At 39.6% G+C, this 19,559-nt stretch overlaps 1 protein-coding gene, 1 long non-coding RNA gene and 1 pseudogene across 2 annotated transcripts in view; 1 reads left to right on the top strand and 2 right to left on the bottom strand.

Moving 5' to 3' along the window:
* The window catches only part of MEGF10 (multiple EGF like domains 10), a 170,656-nt gene extending 162,458 nt beyond the window's left edge, over positions 1 to 8,198 (bottom strand). The window contains exon 1 of the mRNA XM_012448056.3: positions 7,692 to 8,198. The gene's annotated coding sequence lies outside the window, so the exon portion shown is untranslated. The remainder of the gene's footprint in view (positions 1 to 7,691) is intronic.
* Positions 8,199 to 8,205: 7 nt separating this feature from the next.
* Positions 8,206 to 17,892, top strand: LOC135270621 (uncharacterized). The gene is made up of 3 exons (XR_010338755.1): positions 8,206 to 8,413; positions 10,022 to 10,181; positions 17,801 to 17,892. It is a non-coding gene; the product is annotated as an uncharacterized LOC135270621 (long non-coding RNA).
* On the bottom strand, positions 14,025 to 14,715 carry LOC105714176 (signal peptidase complex subunit 2-like; annotated as a pseudogene).
* Positions 17,893 to 19,559: the final 1,667 nt, after the last annotated feature.

The raw sequence follows: 19,559 nt of genomic DNA, 5'->3' as shown, positions 1-19,559 counted from the left end.
TGTCCCTTCAAGTAGAGAGGAGAGGCACAGGTTCTCACAGACCAGCTATTCTCTGTGACCCCGCTCTGGCCAAGTCACTAAAATTTAAAAACATGCACCAAAAGGAATGACTTTTAAATGGAGCACTATAAGTGTAACAAGGATCATCATGTAAATATGGGCCACCTGCATCAGTACACCTTGTTAAAAATACACATCTTGGGCCCCCACTACACACGTACTGAATCAAAATCTAGGGAGGAGCCAGTATCTGCAGGTGATTCTGGTGCCTCTGAAGTCAGAGCACAGGGTAAACATGCCTCGAGTGTTTCTAACCTCACTCATGGTCCGATTTTGCACATCTGTTTAAGGAACCAGCTGAAGGTAGGGAGGATATTGGAGGGACAAATACTTACCAAATCTTAGTGCAGGGGGAACAAACAGCTGGGAAAAAGACAGGTGAGAACGATGAGGGCTTCAGACGATAATAGGAATGTGGGCGTGTTTGGTGAAATTTTAAGAAGTGAAGGTTATTCATGGCTGGGTGGGTGGCTTTATGCTAAAAGAGACAGTATAGTAGTGTGGCAGGATCATGTTTAAACTTCTTAAGGGAAAATATGAATTCAGATCCAGGTAACACTAGAAGAAACATGAGACCTGTCTCTATCTCTGGCCCCAAGAATCCCATAGTGGTTAAAAGGAAGAATACTTTTCTCATTTTACACCTTCTCATGGAATAGGAAGGAAGATTTCTAGCCAATTTTTTACTTGAATCTCAATAGGTCCCCCTAATCCCATCTAGTTTCTATAAATTAACTTCAGTGTAATGTGAAGGGTCCCTTTAACGCAGATAGTACTATGGGAATGGGCAGGTCCCTTAAGTGCCTATCACAAAATGATTCTCAAATGTAAACTCACCACTCCTGTGGAACGGTTTATTCACTATTGCCTGAAGGTGCCTTGCAAATTCTTGCCACCACATGTTTGCTGAGCCCATTCTGCCCCCTAAGATGCCCCATCCATTCAAATCTCTCCTTCAAGGTCCCACACTGCCAGGAAGCCTCCAGTGAGCACACAGAGCTCTCTCTCTCTCCAGGGAGCTCTTGTGGCAGCTCTCAAAACTGCCACTTGGCTCTTACTACACCCAGGCTTACCTGCTCAGGTGTATTTCTTTTTAATAGTCGAGGGTACATAGATGTATATATTTATGGGTTACATGAGATATTTTATATAGGCATGCAATGTGTACGTTTTTAATCTGGTTTTTTTCTTGAAAGCAAGAACTTTTTGGTAATTACATATTGTATTTATCCCTATGACCTACATAGCTAATAAATATCTGATGAACGTCTGGGTGAGGTGGCTCATGCCTGTAATCCCAGTACTTTGGGAGGCTGAGGCAGGTGGATCACTTGACGTCAGGAGTTTGAGACCAGCCTGGCCAACATGGCAAAACACCATCTCTACTAAAAATGCAAAAATTAGCCGGGCATGATGGCATGCACCTGTAATACCAGCTACTGGGGATGCTGAGGCAGGAGAATTGCTTGAACCCAGGAGGCAGAGGTTGCAGTGAGCTGAGATTGATCCATTGCACTCCATCTTGGGCAACAAGAGTGAAACTCCGTCTCAAAAAAAAAAATATCTGATGGAACAAAAAGTAAAACTCCAACTTTTTTAAAGAGCCAAGTCACATCTTTTCATCAATTCTTCATCCAAACTCAAGTACTTTTCTCAAGATGTCAACAGGGGTGGATCTTTAAAATTTTTTGTTTTGATTGCAGGATTAGTCTTCTGTGCCACCTAGCAAAAAAATTCATAGTTCTATTTCATTCTGCGAGGAACAAGTTAAATTTGTGTGTTTTGGTTTTCAATTTGCCATTAAAAATTATTTTTTAAAAAAGACAAAATTCTTCAGCAGAAGGTATTCAAAAGATCCATCTTGGGAACCACCACCTGTGGCTATGTTGAAAACCAGCCAAATCTGTGCAGCTCTTCTGGGTCAGACGAGACATTAATGACAAGCCACTTAGTCATCCTCTAGGATGTTCCCAAAGATACGATGTTTTTAACAGATGCTAATATCCTGCACATGTACCTATCAAGATGAGGTTGTCCATACTGAAATACTGTTTTCTTTGTCCTAGAAGTGGGAACAGGTAAAATTTATTGCCCTCTGAGTAGGAAATTGAGGTGGTTAAGTGCTTTACATAGTTTCTTAATCTAGGAGTATAAATCACTAGAAATGAAACAAGAGAGGAAATCACTAGAAATGAACAACCATAATAACAGGATATATTATCACATTCACACTTTCCAGATTGGCTAATGTCACAGAGTTTGCATTATCAAATAACATCCACACAGTGACTTGCAGTTCCACAAAGTTCTATAAAGTAAAATAACATTGGTTTGTACCTTCTTTTTTCCCTCGTAGTATGAGAAATCCTTTTATTAAATGCTCTAAATTAGTCCTCTACAATCGGTGGCTCACGCCTGTAATCCCAGCACTTTGGGAGGCCGAGATGGGTGGATCACGAGGTCAAGAGATCGAGACCATCCTGGTCAACACGGTGAAACCCCTTCTCTACTAAAAATACAAAAAATTAGCTGGGCATGGTGGCGTGTGCCTGTAATCCCAGCTACTCGGGAGGCTAAGGCAGGAGAATTGCCTGAACCCAGGAGGCGGAGGCTGTGGTGAGCCGAGATCGCGCCATTGCACTCCAGCCTGGGTGACAAAAGAGAAACTCCGTCTCAAAAAAAAAAGACTTAGAATGATCATGGTGAACAATGATCTAAAATGGTAAAGAAAAGAGAGACAAAAGATAATTAAAAATTTTGGGACATTCAGAAGGGAGAATGAATGAATAAAGAGATTAAGAGACCAGTTAAAAGACTTGCAAAGGTTGCCAGAAAATGATACAGGCTTATGCTAAGCTAGAAAAAGTTCATTTCAGAAACAGAATTTTTAAAGAAGACAAATCAACAGAACCCAATGAATCTTACATTAATCCTTAAAAGTAAACTAATTATTAAAATCAAATACTGGGTACACACCCTTGAGAAACTGAGAGTATAGGCAGTCCTCAATATTGCTTCATTTGAAGTTCATCAATGTGGTTATTTGTACTTACATTTATTGATGCTGCTACCTCCCTGCCCTATGTCATGACGCCTCTCAGATACCAGCTGATGAATGAACTTTTTTTGTTTTTTATTTTATGGTACAGCTGCCCATAAGCCAATAGTTTAATTTTTTCAGAATCACCATCCTTGTCATTACTCTGAGAATTATTCATTCACTTATTCTAATGTGATTGCCTATTTTCATTATTACAAAAAAGCAAATGGGAAATGGGAAAATTAAAAGCCTAATAGTAATTATGAGAAGTGTTTGTCTCATAAACTCAAGTAAGACAAAGGTAGAAGTTATTAGACATGCCAAAAATGGCAAATCTTTTTGTCTGAATCAGACATTTACTGAACTTGAACTTGAACTGTTGAAATGAGGAGAAAATATCCAAAATTACGGAAAGTTTAAAGAAAGAAAAACCAAGGAGTATACACTGAATGCTGTGTCTAAAGAATAAGGTATAATTAGAGACTTCATAACATATTTAGCTCTCTAGGGCCAGAATCCCTTAAAACATGTAGAATTTTATACAATCTTCAGACCTATTTTCAGGAATGTGTCCTTTCAGGAAAGACAGTATTGATATTGAACCAGTCACCATGTTCTGATCATATACAAAAACAGAGGCAGAAGCGTTTTCTAAGTGGAAAAGCACAGGGCAAAGTCGGTTATTTTTGTTGGCATTGGCACTGCCATTCCAGTGCTCTGACACTGTCATTCCAAAAACCAAACCAAAACCGTCCTAAAGGATAAGCTCAGCTCTTCATCACATTGCCTGCAATAATGTTCAACATGTAACATTAATTCAGTGGCATTTGGTGTTTCATAAGTTCTCTTAAGATATTCTAGCTTGTCCTTTTTCCACTCCAACTTATTTATTATTATTATTATTAGAGACAGAGTCTCTGTCACCTGTCGCCCAGGCTGGAGTGCAGTGGCACAATCTGAGCTCACTGCAACCTCTGCCTCCTGGGTTCAAGCGATTCTTGTGCCTCAGCCTCCCAAGTAATTGGGATTACAGGCGTGTGTTACCAGTGCCAGCTAATTTTTATATTTTTAGTAAAGACAAGGTTTTGCCATGTTAGCCAGGCTGGTCAAGGACTCCTGGCCTCAAGTGATTCACCCACCTCAGCCTCCCAAAGTGTTGGCATTACTGGTGTGAGCCACCGTGCCCAGCCCCACTCGAACTTACTAACTTCCTAGCCTAATTGGAAATTCCCAACTGGCTTTTCCATACCCTCCATATGTACACAATATTGTCCAACCACTTCGCGTACTAAGAAAATGTTGACTATCATTCATCCATTTACTTTTCTACAACATTCTTTAGGCATTTATTACATAACTACTATGGGCCAGTCACTTGTATAAGAGCTTACGATAAGGAGTGATGAACTCACCAGTCTGTTCGAGATAGACATTCAGATAATAAACATGGCTGATACAATGTGATAGATGCTATATTAAAGCTATCTGCAAGAATGGGAGCTCACATGAGATATCACTAAGTTTATGAGAGAATTGGGAAAAGCTTCAGAAGGAAAGTCTTCAAAAGAATTTGAACAGTGTCTTAAAAGATGAATGGGTGGTAAGTCATTGATTAGACAGGAAAGAGGGTCAAAGACATTTTCGAACAGCATATGCAGCTGGGTCATGGAAGAGTGAAAATGCACAAGATATTCTTGAGACAGTAACAATATCAAGATCAGTGGGCTGGGGACCAGAGAAGCAGAAAATAACCCTGAGAAATGCTGCAAAGGTAGTCTTGTGTATCATGGCAAGGAGGTGAGACTTTATGTTATAAGCCAGTGTTTCTCCAAATGTGATCTGAGGTCATCTCTACCAGATTCACTTAAGGATCTTCTCAAAATGCAGATTACTGGACCTTACATCTGGGATAAAGCCCTGGAATCTGTATTTTTAACATGCACCCAGCTAACACTGATGTTCACCATCCAGAGAGCTGCCAAAGATTTTTGAAAAGGGAATAATATGATCAGATTTGCATTTTAGAAATATGCTATTAAACCAAGCAGACAATCACAAAGGAGGTAAATTCACTGTTGGTAAATGAGCATGTGACTTGGTTTTGCATTAGAATCACCTGGGGAACTTGTAAAAATGCAGACTTCACAACCACGAAGACTTACTACATCAATTCAAGGCAGAAGGAGCTAGGGTTTATATTAGTTTGAACCATATGAAATTGCCATTGATGTAGGTCAAAAATGGTCAAATATTAGCAATTTCTCATAGTTTACATTAACATTTTAACAAGTCTTCTCACTCCACGCTTCTGGTATAAACCAAAGTCTGAGAATAGTTACTGAAATACAGACAGAGCTAAACGCTTTTCCCTTTTTATTAATTATCGATGTCATTACTCACTTTGATTAATATGCAAAGATGGAAGTAACATAATTTATGTACCTAAAAATGTTAAAAGAGAAAAGGAGGGGTTCAAAAACAGCCACCAATGAAGTAAGGCAGCTAATTTAAGGATTTTAGAGCCAGAAGGAGCACTGGAGATTATTCTACTCTTTCCCCACCTCTCAACACAAGTTTATACATAATAAAAGTGATGCCTAAGTGGAGAAAAGCAATCTGCTTGAGGTCATAGGGAATATTTTGTTCAGTTTCTCAATGATATGTGCTTTTCATGTGCTCTTAAGTGCATTTTAATGGGTATGAAAACTGCGTAGCTAAAAATACTTAGGATTTAATCTATAGAGTGCTAAGTCACACACTTGAAATGGGGAGGCACATGAAGCCAATACTCATGCTTAGCCACCTTTAAAATATAAAACCTAAAACAGTTTAATAAATACTTTTTGAGCAAATGAGTGACCTCTAAAAAATAGGTTAAAGAAAGTATATTAATGCGAAGGACTTCCAAGGAGGTATACAGGTAATGAACTGAGTGTAGATTTCCCACCTCCTCACCTGTTCCAAGTAGTCTTTGGTGCCCATTCATGACCCACCACCCTATAATCCCAGCTCTACACCTTTATTTTTCCTACTGAAAGTGCCACAACAAAAAAATAATACCAAGATCTTGTCTGAGCTAAGTTTGACAATAGGTGGTAGTGAAACTTACAGACGAGCACAGCCTTCAAAGTCCATCCAAATAGGAATAATAGCTAACACTTACAGACAGCTAATAGAAGCTATACTTGAGGGATTCAATGATAGTTAACGCTAGCTATACAATAATAACAATAGCTAATTTGTGCCTAGTATGTGTTAGGCTTGTTAGCCCTTCCCATGCATTAACTTATTTAATCCCTTTAACAATCCTCTGATGTAGGTGCTATTATTATCATTTTGATCTTACATATGTGGATAAACAGGTTAAGTAACTTGTCCAAAAATCACACAACTGGAAAGCGGCAGAGCTGAGAGCTGAATCCAGACTGCCTGGTGCCTAGAGTTTACCAACCGAACTCTTTGACTTCTCAGTGGTAAAATTTAAAGTTCCCTGCAAGCTGACCTCTTGGAGCACTCATGTCAGGAAGACGACATTTCTGGATAATTTAATTTGGTCCCAGTCTTTTAGTCCATAAGAAATGAAACATTTTTATTTGGGAAGCCTATACACACAGTGAGACCCAGGATATAAAGGAGTAAGGCAAGAAGAACCAAGAAGACATGTCATTCTCTTCTGCCTTGGCACAGTATGGTTATCACTGCCTAAGAACAATAATAATGGCTAATTTTGGCTAATAAAATCTCAAACTTTGACTTTTTCCTAAAGAATGTGGATGCTTGCATGAGGATATTTTTCTCAAGAAGCAGCAAAGACACCACCGTCATTCATTTATTCAGCGGTGTCACTAAGAAAAATACTTCCAGAAAGAAAAATAAGGACAAAATACTTCCCTAAACTAGACGTAAAAGTCCTCTAATAAAGGAATTTAAAAGAAAAAGATCAACACCGGATTTATCTTTCTTAAGTAACTATCACTTGAAAACTCGTCCCTTCCAGCACTCCCTAAGGAGCCAAACATACTGACAAGGCCCCTTTGGGTTAAGACTTCGACCTCACACCCCTACTGATCGCTGAGAACTCAGGAAGGGAGAGCATCCCGCCAGCCTGGAGGTTATCCGCACAAGCTGAATACCAAGGACTGGAGAAAGAGAAGTTTAGAAAACAGTGAATATCCCAGAGGGGAAGTTCAACTGACCTAGAAGAAAGGGCCCAGCTGAAACTGCTTTTCAAGCTCAGTCCGATTTTCCCCGAATCTCCCTACATTCAGCTATATCGCCAGGCAAAATGAAACACACACAGTCAACGCAATACAAGGGCAGGAATTATGCAAAATAAAATGCGTAATGAGGATGTCTCTCCATCAAAAATACTCCAAGATTTTCCTACACAATCCCATGTAACAAAACCAAACGCAAACAATAATAAACCCTTGAGAAGCACATAAACAACGCAGAGTGAGTCCATCTCGCCCCAACCCACGCCGCACCTCGGTATCCAGGCTAAAGAAGATGTGCCCCCCGCCCAGGAGAAGCCTTCCGGCGTCCGGCCAAGCTCCAGCAGCCGCCAAAGTTAAGTTTGCCCAACTCTTACCCAGGTCCAGATCTTGAGAATCGCAACGCAACCTTTTCTCCTCGGTCTTCACCCAAAGCCAGCCAAGACACAAAATCTATTCCAAACAGCGCTGTTAGCGTCCAAGCAGCGTCCCAGAAGAAAGTGATCTTACAGTCTGCCTTCAGGCGCAAAGGTGGAGACGCGGGAAAGAGGAACGTCTCAACGCGTTCCCAATCCCCCAGTTTTGCGCACCAGGAAAGTACTTGCTGCAAACTGGAACAAGGTTTTCTCTGTCTGGCCCGAGATGCTGGAGGAGGAGCGGGGTAACCCGAGCCGGGGCCGGGATTCGAGCAGTTGCCTCTGTTGCAGCTGCTACTGCCGGGGCAGTGGCCACTGGGGGGTTGTCGCTTGGCGCCGCGCGCAGTCCCTAGCGCAACTCGCAGAATCTTTCCGGCCCGACTCCGCCACCTCGATAGTGAGTCGCCCCTGCCTGAGCGGTTTCCACTGCCTGGGGGGTGACCCCGCCAAAGGCCTAGTCGGGAAGTTAGCAGATGTTGGGGTCACCACAGGGGGTGACCGAAGAGGTGGCAGAGTGGGTGTCCGCCTGAGTCCCAACCCACGATGGGTGCGAGTCCCTCGTCAGAGTCCCTGGGAGGTGTTCTAGACCCTCTGTAAGGATTTGTGGGACGGGGGCCGGCGCCCGAGCGGCCAACTGGAGTGGACGGCGCGTCCTCAGTGGTGTCAGGGGAGAAAGCGCAAAGGTGAGCGCCAAAAAGGATGGTGATTAAGCGGTGCCAGAGAGTGCGATGCGGCAGCAAAGTGCCTAGGAATGTGGGGCGAGGAGGTGAGGGCAGCGGGTGGAGGGTGGGATAGTCTGCTTTACCAAGGCGGGGCTGAGAGAGAACTCCCGGGACGCGCAGGAAAATCCCCACAGGTCCTCGGAGGCCTTGCGCGGCGATTTATTGGGGAATGGCTCCCTCTGCCGACTCGGCGAGGCGGCCTCAGGAGGCCCAGTGATGGACTGTTAAAACCGTGAACAGGCTCTTCCAGTTGTGGGTTGGACGGGAATGCTGAAATCTGCTTCTATGACTGTCCATCTTCCTCTTCCACACTAAAGAGTTTTCCAGCTTTTACAGGACCCCCCAAAATACAAACCTGATTGCTGCAAAGTTATTTCTTATGTCGTTGAATTCTATCCCGCCTCTCCCCCACAAAACAAAAACAAAAACAGGCTTGTGCCCCATAACCACGCCAGATAATAGTCTCCTACGAGACTTCTCTTCCTCACATTAACAAGAACTCTTGCTTTTTAGAGGGACTTCAAGAGCATTCTCGTCCCTAGTCAATAACAACTCCTGGAAAATAGTATAGACTCCATATTATGTTTGAGTGGATAAAGGAATGGAATGAATGAACACAGATCTGTTTGAAGTCCCGCACCATCCTCTTTACTTTCCCGGGCAGTACACAGGAGAAGACTGTTTTGGTGTTGTTCTTTTGGTTGTTAACCAGTTATCATTGCCCTTTCTCTGGTACCAGTACCTCCGTTTTTCTTTGAGGTACTACCCCTGCCACAAGGATGGCAGTCTGGGTGGGAAGGTCAGTCAGGATGGTCCAACTTTTCCCTGTCCAGGAGAGAGCACCTGACCTAAGCTAAGCCCCTCAGACCGTCTCTGCCAGGAATCGGAACTTTGATCTGGGCAGCACAAGGAAAAATTAAAATTCTAGAGGTGATTGATCTATATGGCTGTTTTCTAAGGAAACGGGCGGTTAGTTCATGCCACTTATTACCCAAAGATACTTTGCTGTGTGCTTTGTGAAACTTGGTTGCTCCACTTTCCTTTTAAGTTTTTAGTCAACTTTATTGAGGCATAAGTTACATTCAATATATTACACTTATATTAAGTGTACAGTTTCATGAGTTTTGAATAATGTATACACTCATGTAACCACTGCTTCAATCAAGATAATAAACAATTCTATCCCCAGATGGTTGTCTTTAAAGTCAACCCTCATCCTACTTCATATTTGGCCCACTTAGTTGTTTTCTGTAACTATAGATTAGATTTGTCTTTTCTAGCATTTCATAAGAATGGAATCACTTACATATTCATTTGTGTCTGACTTCCTTCACTCCACATAATGTTTTTGAAATTTGTTAATGTTGTGCCTGTATCTGAAGTTTGTTCCTTTTTATTGCTGAGTAGTATTCCTTTGTATGGATATACTACAATTTGCTTACCAGTTTACCAAATGTTGATGGACATTGGGGATGTTTTCAATATGGGGTTATTATGAATAAAGCTGCTAGAAACATTATTGAACAAGTCCTTTTGTGGACTTACATTGTTATTTTTCTTATCTTACAGAAATAAAATTATTAACACAGTAACTACGTGTTTAACTGCATAGAGACGAACTGATTTCCAAAGTGGAAAACATTTTATATTCTCACCAGCAAGATATGAGAATTGCTTCACATCCTCATCAACACTGGATAGTTTCTGTCTTCTTATTTTTGCCATTCTAGTGAGTATATAGTGGTATTTCATCATGGTTTTAATTTGCATTTCCCTGCTGACTAATAATGGTGACCATAAAATACGTTTACCAGTTTTCATGTGCTCTCATGCCAGCTGTTCTTTGATAAAGTGTCTGAATTTATTGCCCAATTTTTAAGAAAGTCTTTGGATTCTCATTATTGAGTTGTAGTTCTTTATATACCAGATGTTTGTCAGATGTATATATACGTATAACAAATATACACTCCAGTCTGTTTCTTGTCTTTCAATTTCTTGATAGTGTCTTTCAAACAGCAGTTTTTAATTTTGATGAAGTCCAATTTATTAAGTTTTTTGTGTGTGTGGTTTTACTTGTCATGTTTTATATTAATCTTTGCTTACTCTGGCTTCTTACAGAAGTTTATAGTTTTAGCTGTTATATTTAGGTGTATGATCTATTTGGTGTTAATTTTTGTGTATGGTATGAGGTAAGAGCTGAGGTTTATTATTGTCCACATGAATATCCGGTTGTTTTGCCACCATTTGCTGAGATTATCTTTTTTCCCAATTGAGTAACCTGGATGCCTTTACTGAATATCAATTGGCCATAGATGAGTGAGTCTATTTCAGGACTCACTCATTATTCCTTTCATTTGATCTATATTTCTATTCTTACACCAAAACCCTACTGTTTTGATTACTATAACTTTATAATAGGACTCCAACTTAGGTGTAATAACTCTTCCAATTGTGCTCCTTTTAATTTTTGTTTTAAAATTTGTTTAGCTCTTCTGCTCTTGTTTTTGTTTGGTTTTCATCTTCTATATAAATTTCAGAATTAGCTTGTCAATGTTTTAAAAATTCACTTTTTTAATTGAGAGGGCCTTGAATCTATTTATCGATTTAAGTAGAATTGACATAACAATATCGATTCCTCCAACCTATGAACATGTTATCTCTCTCTGTTAATTTAGGTGTTCTTTAATATTTCTCAGCAATATTTTGTAGTTTTCAGCGTAGCAGTATTACACATAATTTTAAAAAAGAATCCCGAAGTATTTTATTTTTGATATTTCATAAATGGAATTATTTTTGAGTTCTTGTTTCCAATTTTTCATTGCTGTATGGAGAAATACAGTGAATTTCATACAGCAGCCTCACATTTTGCAACGTGGCCAAATTTACTTATTTGTTCTAATAGTTTTTCTTTTTCAGTTTCCTTAGGATGTTCTACATGCTCTGCTTCTTTTATTTGTCTTGCCTTATCACACTAGATAGGATGCCCAGTACAATGCTGAATACAAATGGCAAAATTTTGTGTCCCAGCCTTGTTGCTCATCATAAACCAAAAGCAATCAGTCTTGTACTATTAAGTAGGATGTTAGTTGTAGGTTTCATTACACTTTCTTTATTAATTGAGAAATTTCCTTCTATTTATAGTTCATTAGAAATTGTTTATTTTACCAGGAGTGACTACTGAATTTTGTCAAATTTTTTCTGCATCAGTTGAAATTATTATATAGTTTTTCTCCTTTTTTCTGTTAGTTGATTGAACTATTTATCAAACTTGCCTTGCATTCTTGGATTAAAGCTTACTTGGTTAGTATAATGGATTATACATTTGATATACTGTCGAATTTGATTTGCTAAGATTTGTTCAGGATATTTGTGTCCATACTCATTAAAATTATTGGTCTGCATTTTTTTCTTGTGATCTCTATGTCTAGTTAGAAGTTCATCAATTTTTAAAAATCTATTCAAAGGATCAGCCTTTAGTTTCATTGATGTTTTTCTATTACTTACACATTTTCTACTTCGTTGATTTTAGCTCTTACCTTTACTATTTCCTTCCTTCTATATACATTAGATTTATTTTTCTCTTCTTTTTTCTTTAATTTCTTAAAGTCAAATTTTTGCTTATTGGTTTTTAGATTTTTTTCTTATATAAGCATTTAAAATCATAAACTCCTTTCTAAGAAGTACTGTAACCATGTTCCATAAATTTTGATAACCTTTTTATACAGTTCAAAATATTTTTTTCTTTAACCCATAGGTTATATAAAACATTGGTATTTAATTTCCATATTTGGGGGAATTTTTTAGATATTTGTTTATATATTCTGTAAACACATAATGTCTTACATAATGTCTTATGTATTAACAGAATACATGTCAATATTTGTTACATGCATAGAGTATGTTATGAGGGGAGCATCTCAGGCTTTCATCACCTTGAGCACTTATCATTACTATGTGTTAGGAACATTTCTAGTCCTCTCTTCTAGCTACTTTGAAATGTACAACACATGGCTACTAACAATAGTCACCCTACTCTTCTATTGAATATTAGAACCTATAACTCCTACCTAACTGAATGTTTATGCCTATTAACCAACCTCTCTTCACATCTCCCTCTCACTCACACACTCTTCCCAACATTTAGTATCCATTATTTCACTTTCTACCTTCAAAAGATCAACTTCCTTAGCTCCCTCATATGAGTGAAAACATAATATTCATCTTTCTGTATTTGGCTTACTTCACTTAATGTCCTCCAGTTCCATCCATGGTGCTGCAGATAACATGATTCCATTCTTTTTCATGGCTGAATAGTATTCCACTCTGTATATATACCACATTTTTTAATCCATTCATCAATTGATGGGTGCTTACATGGATTCCATATCTTTCCTATTATGAATAGTGCTACAATAAACATGGGGCACAACTATCATTCTGATACATTGATTTCATTTCCTTTTATTAAATACCCAGTAATGGGATTCAGATACATTTTTATTTTAATTTTATTACAGCCAGGGAGAATAGTTCATCTTATTTCAATGCTTTTAAATGTACTGAGACTTGCTTTATGGTGAAAATATGGTTTTTCTCAGGGAATGGTTCATGTGCCCCTGAAAAGAATATACAACTTCTGCTGCTGGTGGGTAGATTGTTCTAAAAATGTCAACTGGGTCTCATTAGTCGACACTGTTGCTCAAGTCTTCTATTTCCTTTCTAATTTTTACTACCTTTATTCTGAATACTACAACATTACTAATACAATCTTAGATTAAGTGATTTTTTTCATTGGTGGTAACTCTATCACTCTGTTAACATATAATTTATAATTTACTAAAATTCCAATTATTTTTCATATTTGCTATTAATCTTGACTTCTTTTTTTTTCCCACATCTTCCTTCCTTTTATTGAAAAAAAATTTAGAAAATGGCAGTTAATAAAAGGCACAAACAAATCAATAGGGATATACTAGTGGAAAGCACAATATAAAACTAAAATGCCATTGGCTTCTTTAATTGGTTAAGAGCACAAAATATAACAGGCAGAAGATCTGTTTCAAACAAATTAAAAAGCTACGTTTTTTAAATTCTCCCCAAATCAGATATATACACACCCACAAAAATAGTGTGTGAAGGAAAGCTGTCATACACAAGAAGTTGTATCCTGAATTCTTCAAGGAAGCACACGTTGAAATGTGAATTAACAGAGTCAGCAACAGATTAATATTTTTTTAAAACTGAGTCTTACTATGCTACATAGCCCAAAGTTATACTATATAAAGTACTGCTAGGCACAAAGGAAAGTCTGCACAGCTTTTAGCAAAACTGCTTTCCCAAAAAAGCAAATTAAAATAATGCAATAGCAGACCAAGGAGACTACAGCTAGACATCAGAGTTACAACTTCTCATATCTGTGTCAGAAAATCTTCTTTATCCAGAATAAACTAAAATTTCAGGACAAAACAGGGACTTGTTGACATTTCTTACTTTACCCATTTTAAGTTTTTTTTTTATCTCCCTCACCCCCAAAACCAGTAATTCAGCAAGATCCAGCAGAAAGAGAGCTATTTTTAGAATTGGTTATTTTATTTTTCTTTCTATGGCGAGACTGTCATGGAGCCTGGATATTTCAGGCTCATATGCATCCATGACCAGTGTCCCACTGTGGTCAAAAAACTTAGCAATGGACTTGGTGAACTCGGCTTCCCGCTGCTGCTTTGTTCTCCCACTGATGAAGGTCAGCTTCCAGGTGTATTTGTCATTAAACCTTTTAAGACTGGAGGGCAGCTGCCAAATATCATCAGGATCCATCCCTGTAGGATCTTTCCTGTGGACCACAAGAAAGATGCTCTTCTCCTTATATGAGGTATAAATGGTCAGAATCCCCATCATCACAAAATAGGATATGACGCACAAAGCCAAAACGGGTTTGGACTCTGGAAAGGGGTGCATATAATCCCAAATCAAAGCCACTATGGCAAAGAAACAGGAGATTGTACAGATGGTGAGGCGACTGTCAATTAGACCAGAATTCTCCACATACTTGTATTTTTCCAGAAGTCCCTTTTTGGCAGAGTCATCCAAAGAGTTTTTCACGGCTGATCCATTCCACTTGTCAATTTTTTCAGGCTTACTGTGTATCTGCCACTTATCCAACAAGGCACTACGGCCAATGCCTGCCCTGCAGCTGGAACCACCGCCAGCCCCACTACTGCGTCCGCTACCACCGCTTCTCCGGTCTGTGCAGCTGCCGCCGCCATCTTGTCTGCCTCTGCGTCTCCCCTAATCTTGACTTCTTAAAATATTATTTGTATTTTTAGTTGAGAATTTCATAGTAATTTTATAAGACTGTTCATTTAGTGCTATCAAATTCCATTTTTATATATGCAATTCCTCTTTAGAGCCTATCAAGGTCTTGGTGGAGCTAATTCTTTTCCTAGTATGTTAGCTAGCCAGCTTGAAATCGTATTTGGAATTGATACAGAAAGCCATGATGCTCTTGAGCAAATAATTATTAGACATGTAGACATGGATAGAAGTCAAATGCAGATTCTAACAGAGACTTTCTTCTCCATTTATATTTATTCACATCCTGTAGTACAGTCATTCAATTGCTGATAAAATTCTACAACTCTATTATTATTACACCCAGTCTACTTTCTTCATCTGATCCACAAGGATTTTACAGGATATTTTTCAATTACCTTTTAAATCCACATATATTCTCATTTGTTCCATTTACCTGTCTGCTAATATTTTGAATAAAGAAAACTAAGTCAGCCTACCAGTTCTACCTCTTAGCAAACAAGGTTGGCTTCTTATACCCATAATTTCCTTCCTGTAGTGCTCTCAGATTATGCTTCTAAATCAATGATTTAAAAGCTTGCTTAGTTACAGCAATAGATTAAAGTTCACAGAATTTACTACTTCTTCCCACTTAAAAAAATAGAAGTGGGGGTTACTGCAGAGTGTAAACTCATAAGTATAGCAGAAGGTTATCTTTTTTTTTTTTTTTTACTTCATTCAATTCTAACAAGAGGCATGTATAATTATTCCTGCTTTACAGGTAAGAAAATGAAGGCTCAGAGAGATCAATTATCTTGCCCATGATCCCATATCTAGTGAGTGGCAGAGGCAGGACTGACCCTGGGTCTAACTTCAAAGCTTATGCTCTCTCTACCACTTCACCTGCCTCAGAACCACATCTGTTTATTCTGGTTTTCTGATTGCTCACTGTGGTTCTTCAAATCTCACCATTGTGCTATGTTTAAACACCTTTTCCCCATAATCACTGAAAATCTGCACTGAAAAAAAGAAAATGCTCAGGAGCCTTGGACGCTCTTGTGTGTACACGGCTTTATCTCTCCCAACAACAAAAATGCCAGAAAGACAGGTAGTAGTTGAGAGATGTAGAGGATTAGAAAGGTCAGGTTCTTGGCCCATGAGTGTCCTCCCATATGCCTTCATATCAGTCTTCTTCCAGTCCTAGATATTTTTTAAGCTCTTTTCTCCAGTATGACTCTTGTCCACATTTTTGAAAAGATCACTGTCTTTTAAAGGTAGTGGAGGAAGGAAGGGAAGAGCAGAGCAATGGATGGAGAAATTAATTTGCAGCCCTTGACCCTGTATCAGGAGTTAGGAGTACTTTTCTGTCTTCTTCATGCAACATGTCTTCACAGATGTCAGGCAATCCTGGTATTCTTACTGAAAGGACCAACAACGGGATTCCAAATTCATCAGTTTATTTCCCCTAGCTTAGTGTTTCCCTGCCCCAAAAGAAGTTTTAATATGATCCACAGTAAGAAGTACATTTCTCATCATGACCAAATTCCTATCTTTATAAGTATATATTTAGAACAAGTTTCATGAAACAACACTTACTCTTACCATACATAATGTCCTCTCATGTTTTCTTAACGATGCTTCTCAAACTTTAATGTGCATGTTCTGTTCATCAGCTAGAGATTTTGTTAAATGTGAGGTTCTGATTCAGTATCCAGGGTGCAGCCTGCATTTTAACATATTCCTACATGGATGCTTCTGTTTCTTAGATTGCACTTTGAGTAGCAAAGCTCTATTCTGTATTGTTCTATTTAAATGTTAAATTACTTTCAGGACTCCCAAATGTGTCTGGACTGGCAGTTTGTAAGAGCATTGCTGGTGTATTGGGGCAGCACGCCTATCTAGGATATTCTTGTAAATGTAGACTTACTGTGGAGTGAGTTCACGCATGGAAGTAGTTCAGCAAGAAACAGGCTTTATCTTCCATATTCCAAGACCATAGAAGTAAAGACATGAATATCTTCCTGAAATTGCTTTTTTTAATTTCAACATTTGATACAGTGAATACATTTATTAAAATTTGGAATAAATATATCCAAGTATTCTATGTAATGAGGACTTATGAATGTGTCTGAAAAGAAAGTTGCAGAAGTTGACTGAAGGTGAACATGGCAATGATGAAAGTATCAAGGGGAAAAAAAACATTTCCTGCGGTGTGATCTTCTTTTGTCTGCAATATGAATGTATACTGTCTCAGTTAGAGTTCTTGTTTTCAAGTAACAGAAACCAACTCCAGCTAACTTAATAAAAACAACATTGAGGGATTCCAGAAGAGTAGGCAGCTGGGAGGACCAAAGTTAAAAATGAGCAAGAACCCCTTTAGAGGGCTGGGGAAAAAAGAATCAAAGCCATGGTCTCAGAGCTGAACCAATCTGGACAGGCTGTCCCTGCTGAGATGAATGAACTTGAACCATTTCTTTCCTTAGTCTTCGCGTCATGCTCTCAAGATCAAAGTCACAGGAGAGAGCATTCATTTGGCTGAATTTATGTTTTGCACTCTCTCCTGGCTATTATGAGAAAACAGGAAGGATTTGGCCCTTCAACTTCCATAGTGGGACAGATGGCCTGATACACAATCCTTCCAGGAGCATAGAAAAGTGGGGAGATGAGATCTCCCAAAAGGAAAACAGGATACTACTGGGAAAAGGAAATATTAGGTTGGTGCAAAAGTAATTGCGAGTTTTGCCATTAAAAGTAATTAAAAGTAATGGCAAAGCATGCAATTACTTTTGCACCAATGCAATAGATTCTAAGTCACCAATAAACTATACTGGACAAAGCACTGTGAATTGGTCAGGCCTTTATTACAAGCATAGCAGGAAAGTAAATGGGATTTCAATTTTGGGTGAACCACGGGTATAGTCTCATAGAGTAAATCATAATTGGTGCACATTCTAAGTACATCCAAATCCACTCCTTGCACGACTTAATAAAAGGCATCAGAAAAGCAATTTTGACATCACCACCACCACCACTCCAACCCCTATCCTTTTTCCCTTATAGGAGAAAACTAAGGAATTCAAGAGGAGTCATCAGAATTCCTACCATGTGGGAGATATCAACCCCACTGGTGACTTTTTTTTCTGCTCCACATATTAGAGGTAAGAGGAATATTTTGGTAGAGGTAAGAGGAATATTTCAGTAGAGGTAAGAGGAATATTTCTTCCCTCTCTATGGCAAGTTAAGTGAAAATGGAGGGGGAAGAAAGAGAAACAATCACGGTGATGAAGAATGCTAGCAAGAGGTAGAAGCCAGCATTGCCAACCCTAGTTAGACTTCTGTGAGGTAGAACAGGCAGATTTACTCTCCCCGCACATTTCAACAAGAAGAAAGTAATTGGAAACAGACAGTAGGCACTTTCTGTTCCCACTGTTTGGTAATGCAAGGATGCCTGAGTTTCCTTAAGGCCAAAAAGACACCACAGGAGATATCTGGGCTTAAGCAATCTTGATGTTACCCTGCCTAAGAGGGCTGCCTGCTACTGGAGGAGCCAAGTCAAGGAGCAGGAGCTGAAGGTGGACGGTGTAGAAGAATCTGGGTTATGGTCATCACCCACATCAGATGCCTATGCAACTGGGGCCCCTGCCAAGCCTAATGAAGAACCTGCCCATGCCCTGCCCTTCAGCAGTGTCCAGACATCAGCCACAGGCACAGTTGACCATCCAGTGTGCACCACAGCAGCAGCAGCAGCTAAGCAGATGCCTGTCCTTTCCCTCATCCCTGCTCCAAGACCCCAACACTCTGGGAGATACGGAAAAGATGAAGGAAGAGCAGGAAGTAGAGAGGAGCAGGAGAGAAGCGACATACACATGATTCCCCCAGGGTAGGACCATTTGCACCTGGTCACACCTAGACTGACAGGAAGAGTGAAAAAGTGGAAATGATATGAGACTCAAGCTATAAACTTGACTTTTTTAAACCTGAAAATGTCTGAAATGCCACAGATGCTTCCTGAGACATAGTGAAGGAACAGAAAATTCTCATCAAAGCATGCTTGAAAACAATGAGGAGAAATCAAATAAGAGGGTTTCATGTTAGTATGCCACTGACTCTCCAATAAACTGGCTGCACAGCAAAAAAAAAAAAACCTGACTTCCAGTACTATAAGCAGAAATGGAATTTATCGAGATGCTACTGGGTGCTCAGTGTAACACCCAGAGGGGCTGGAAGACTAGGTTAGGAAGATGGTGCAGGGACAGAATGAAGTTCTGCTCTCAGAGTTAACATCATTCCTTGGAACCAGTCTGGGAAAGCTCTGCCAGTGGATGCCAGATGCCAGACTTCTCACCATCAACACCTCCAGCCCTGGACACTGACTCTGAGGCAACCACTGCCTCTGGGAGTAGGAGGTTGCTGACTTCCCTGAGCTGCCAAAAGAATTCTCCATTGTCCCAGGTTCCAATTCAAAGCCCAGGGCTGATGCACCTGATTGGCCGAGCTCCAGACGCATGCACAAGGCCCCTTTGGAAAGGAGTCCAAAGAAGCAGGTATATGCACTTTGTTGTTTCTCTCCTGCGAGAAAGGTTCTTCCTCTCAGCAAGTCTCAGAAGCAGGGTTGCTATTAGCCCATACGGTGCTTTGTGCAAAATGAGGAATATGCAAGCCTCTACTTGGAAACATAAACAGGAATCTTTCCTGTCTCTGGTGGCTACAGAACACTGTCAGGGATCAGGGATCACAGCATGCCTGCATTTCAGCCTCACATGCCCTCTCTGCTGGGAGTCTTTGTGCAGTGCACAAACTGCACGAGTGTACGTAGTAG

This window comes from Aotus nancymaae, unplaced genomic scaffold (assembly GCF_030222135.1).
Source record: "Aotus nancymaae isolate 86718 unplaced genomic scaffold, 86718_ANA_hifiasm-v0.15.2.pri h1tg000064l_1, whole genome shotgun sequence".
NCBI lineage: Eukaryota > Metazoa > Chordata > Mammalia > Primates > Aotidae > Aotus > Aotus nancymaae.
This window is presented reverse-complemented; position numbering and strand designations above follow the sequence as displayed.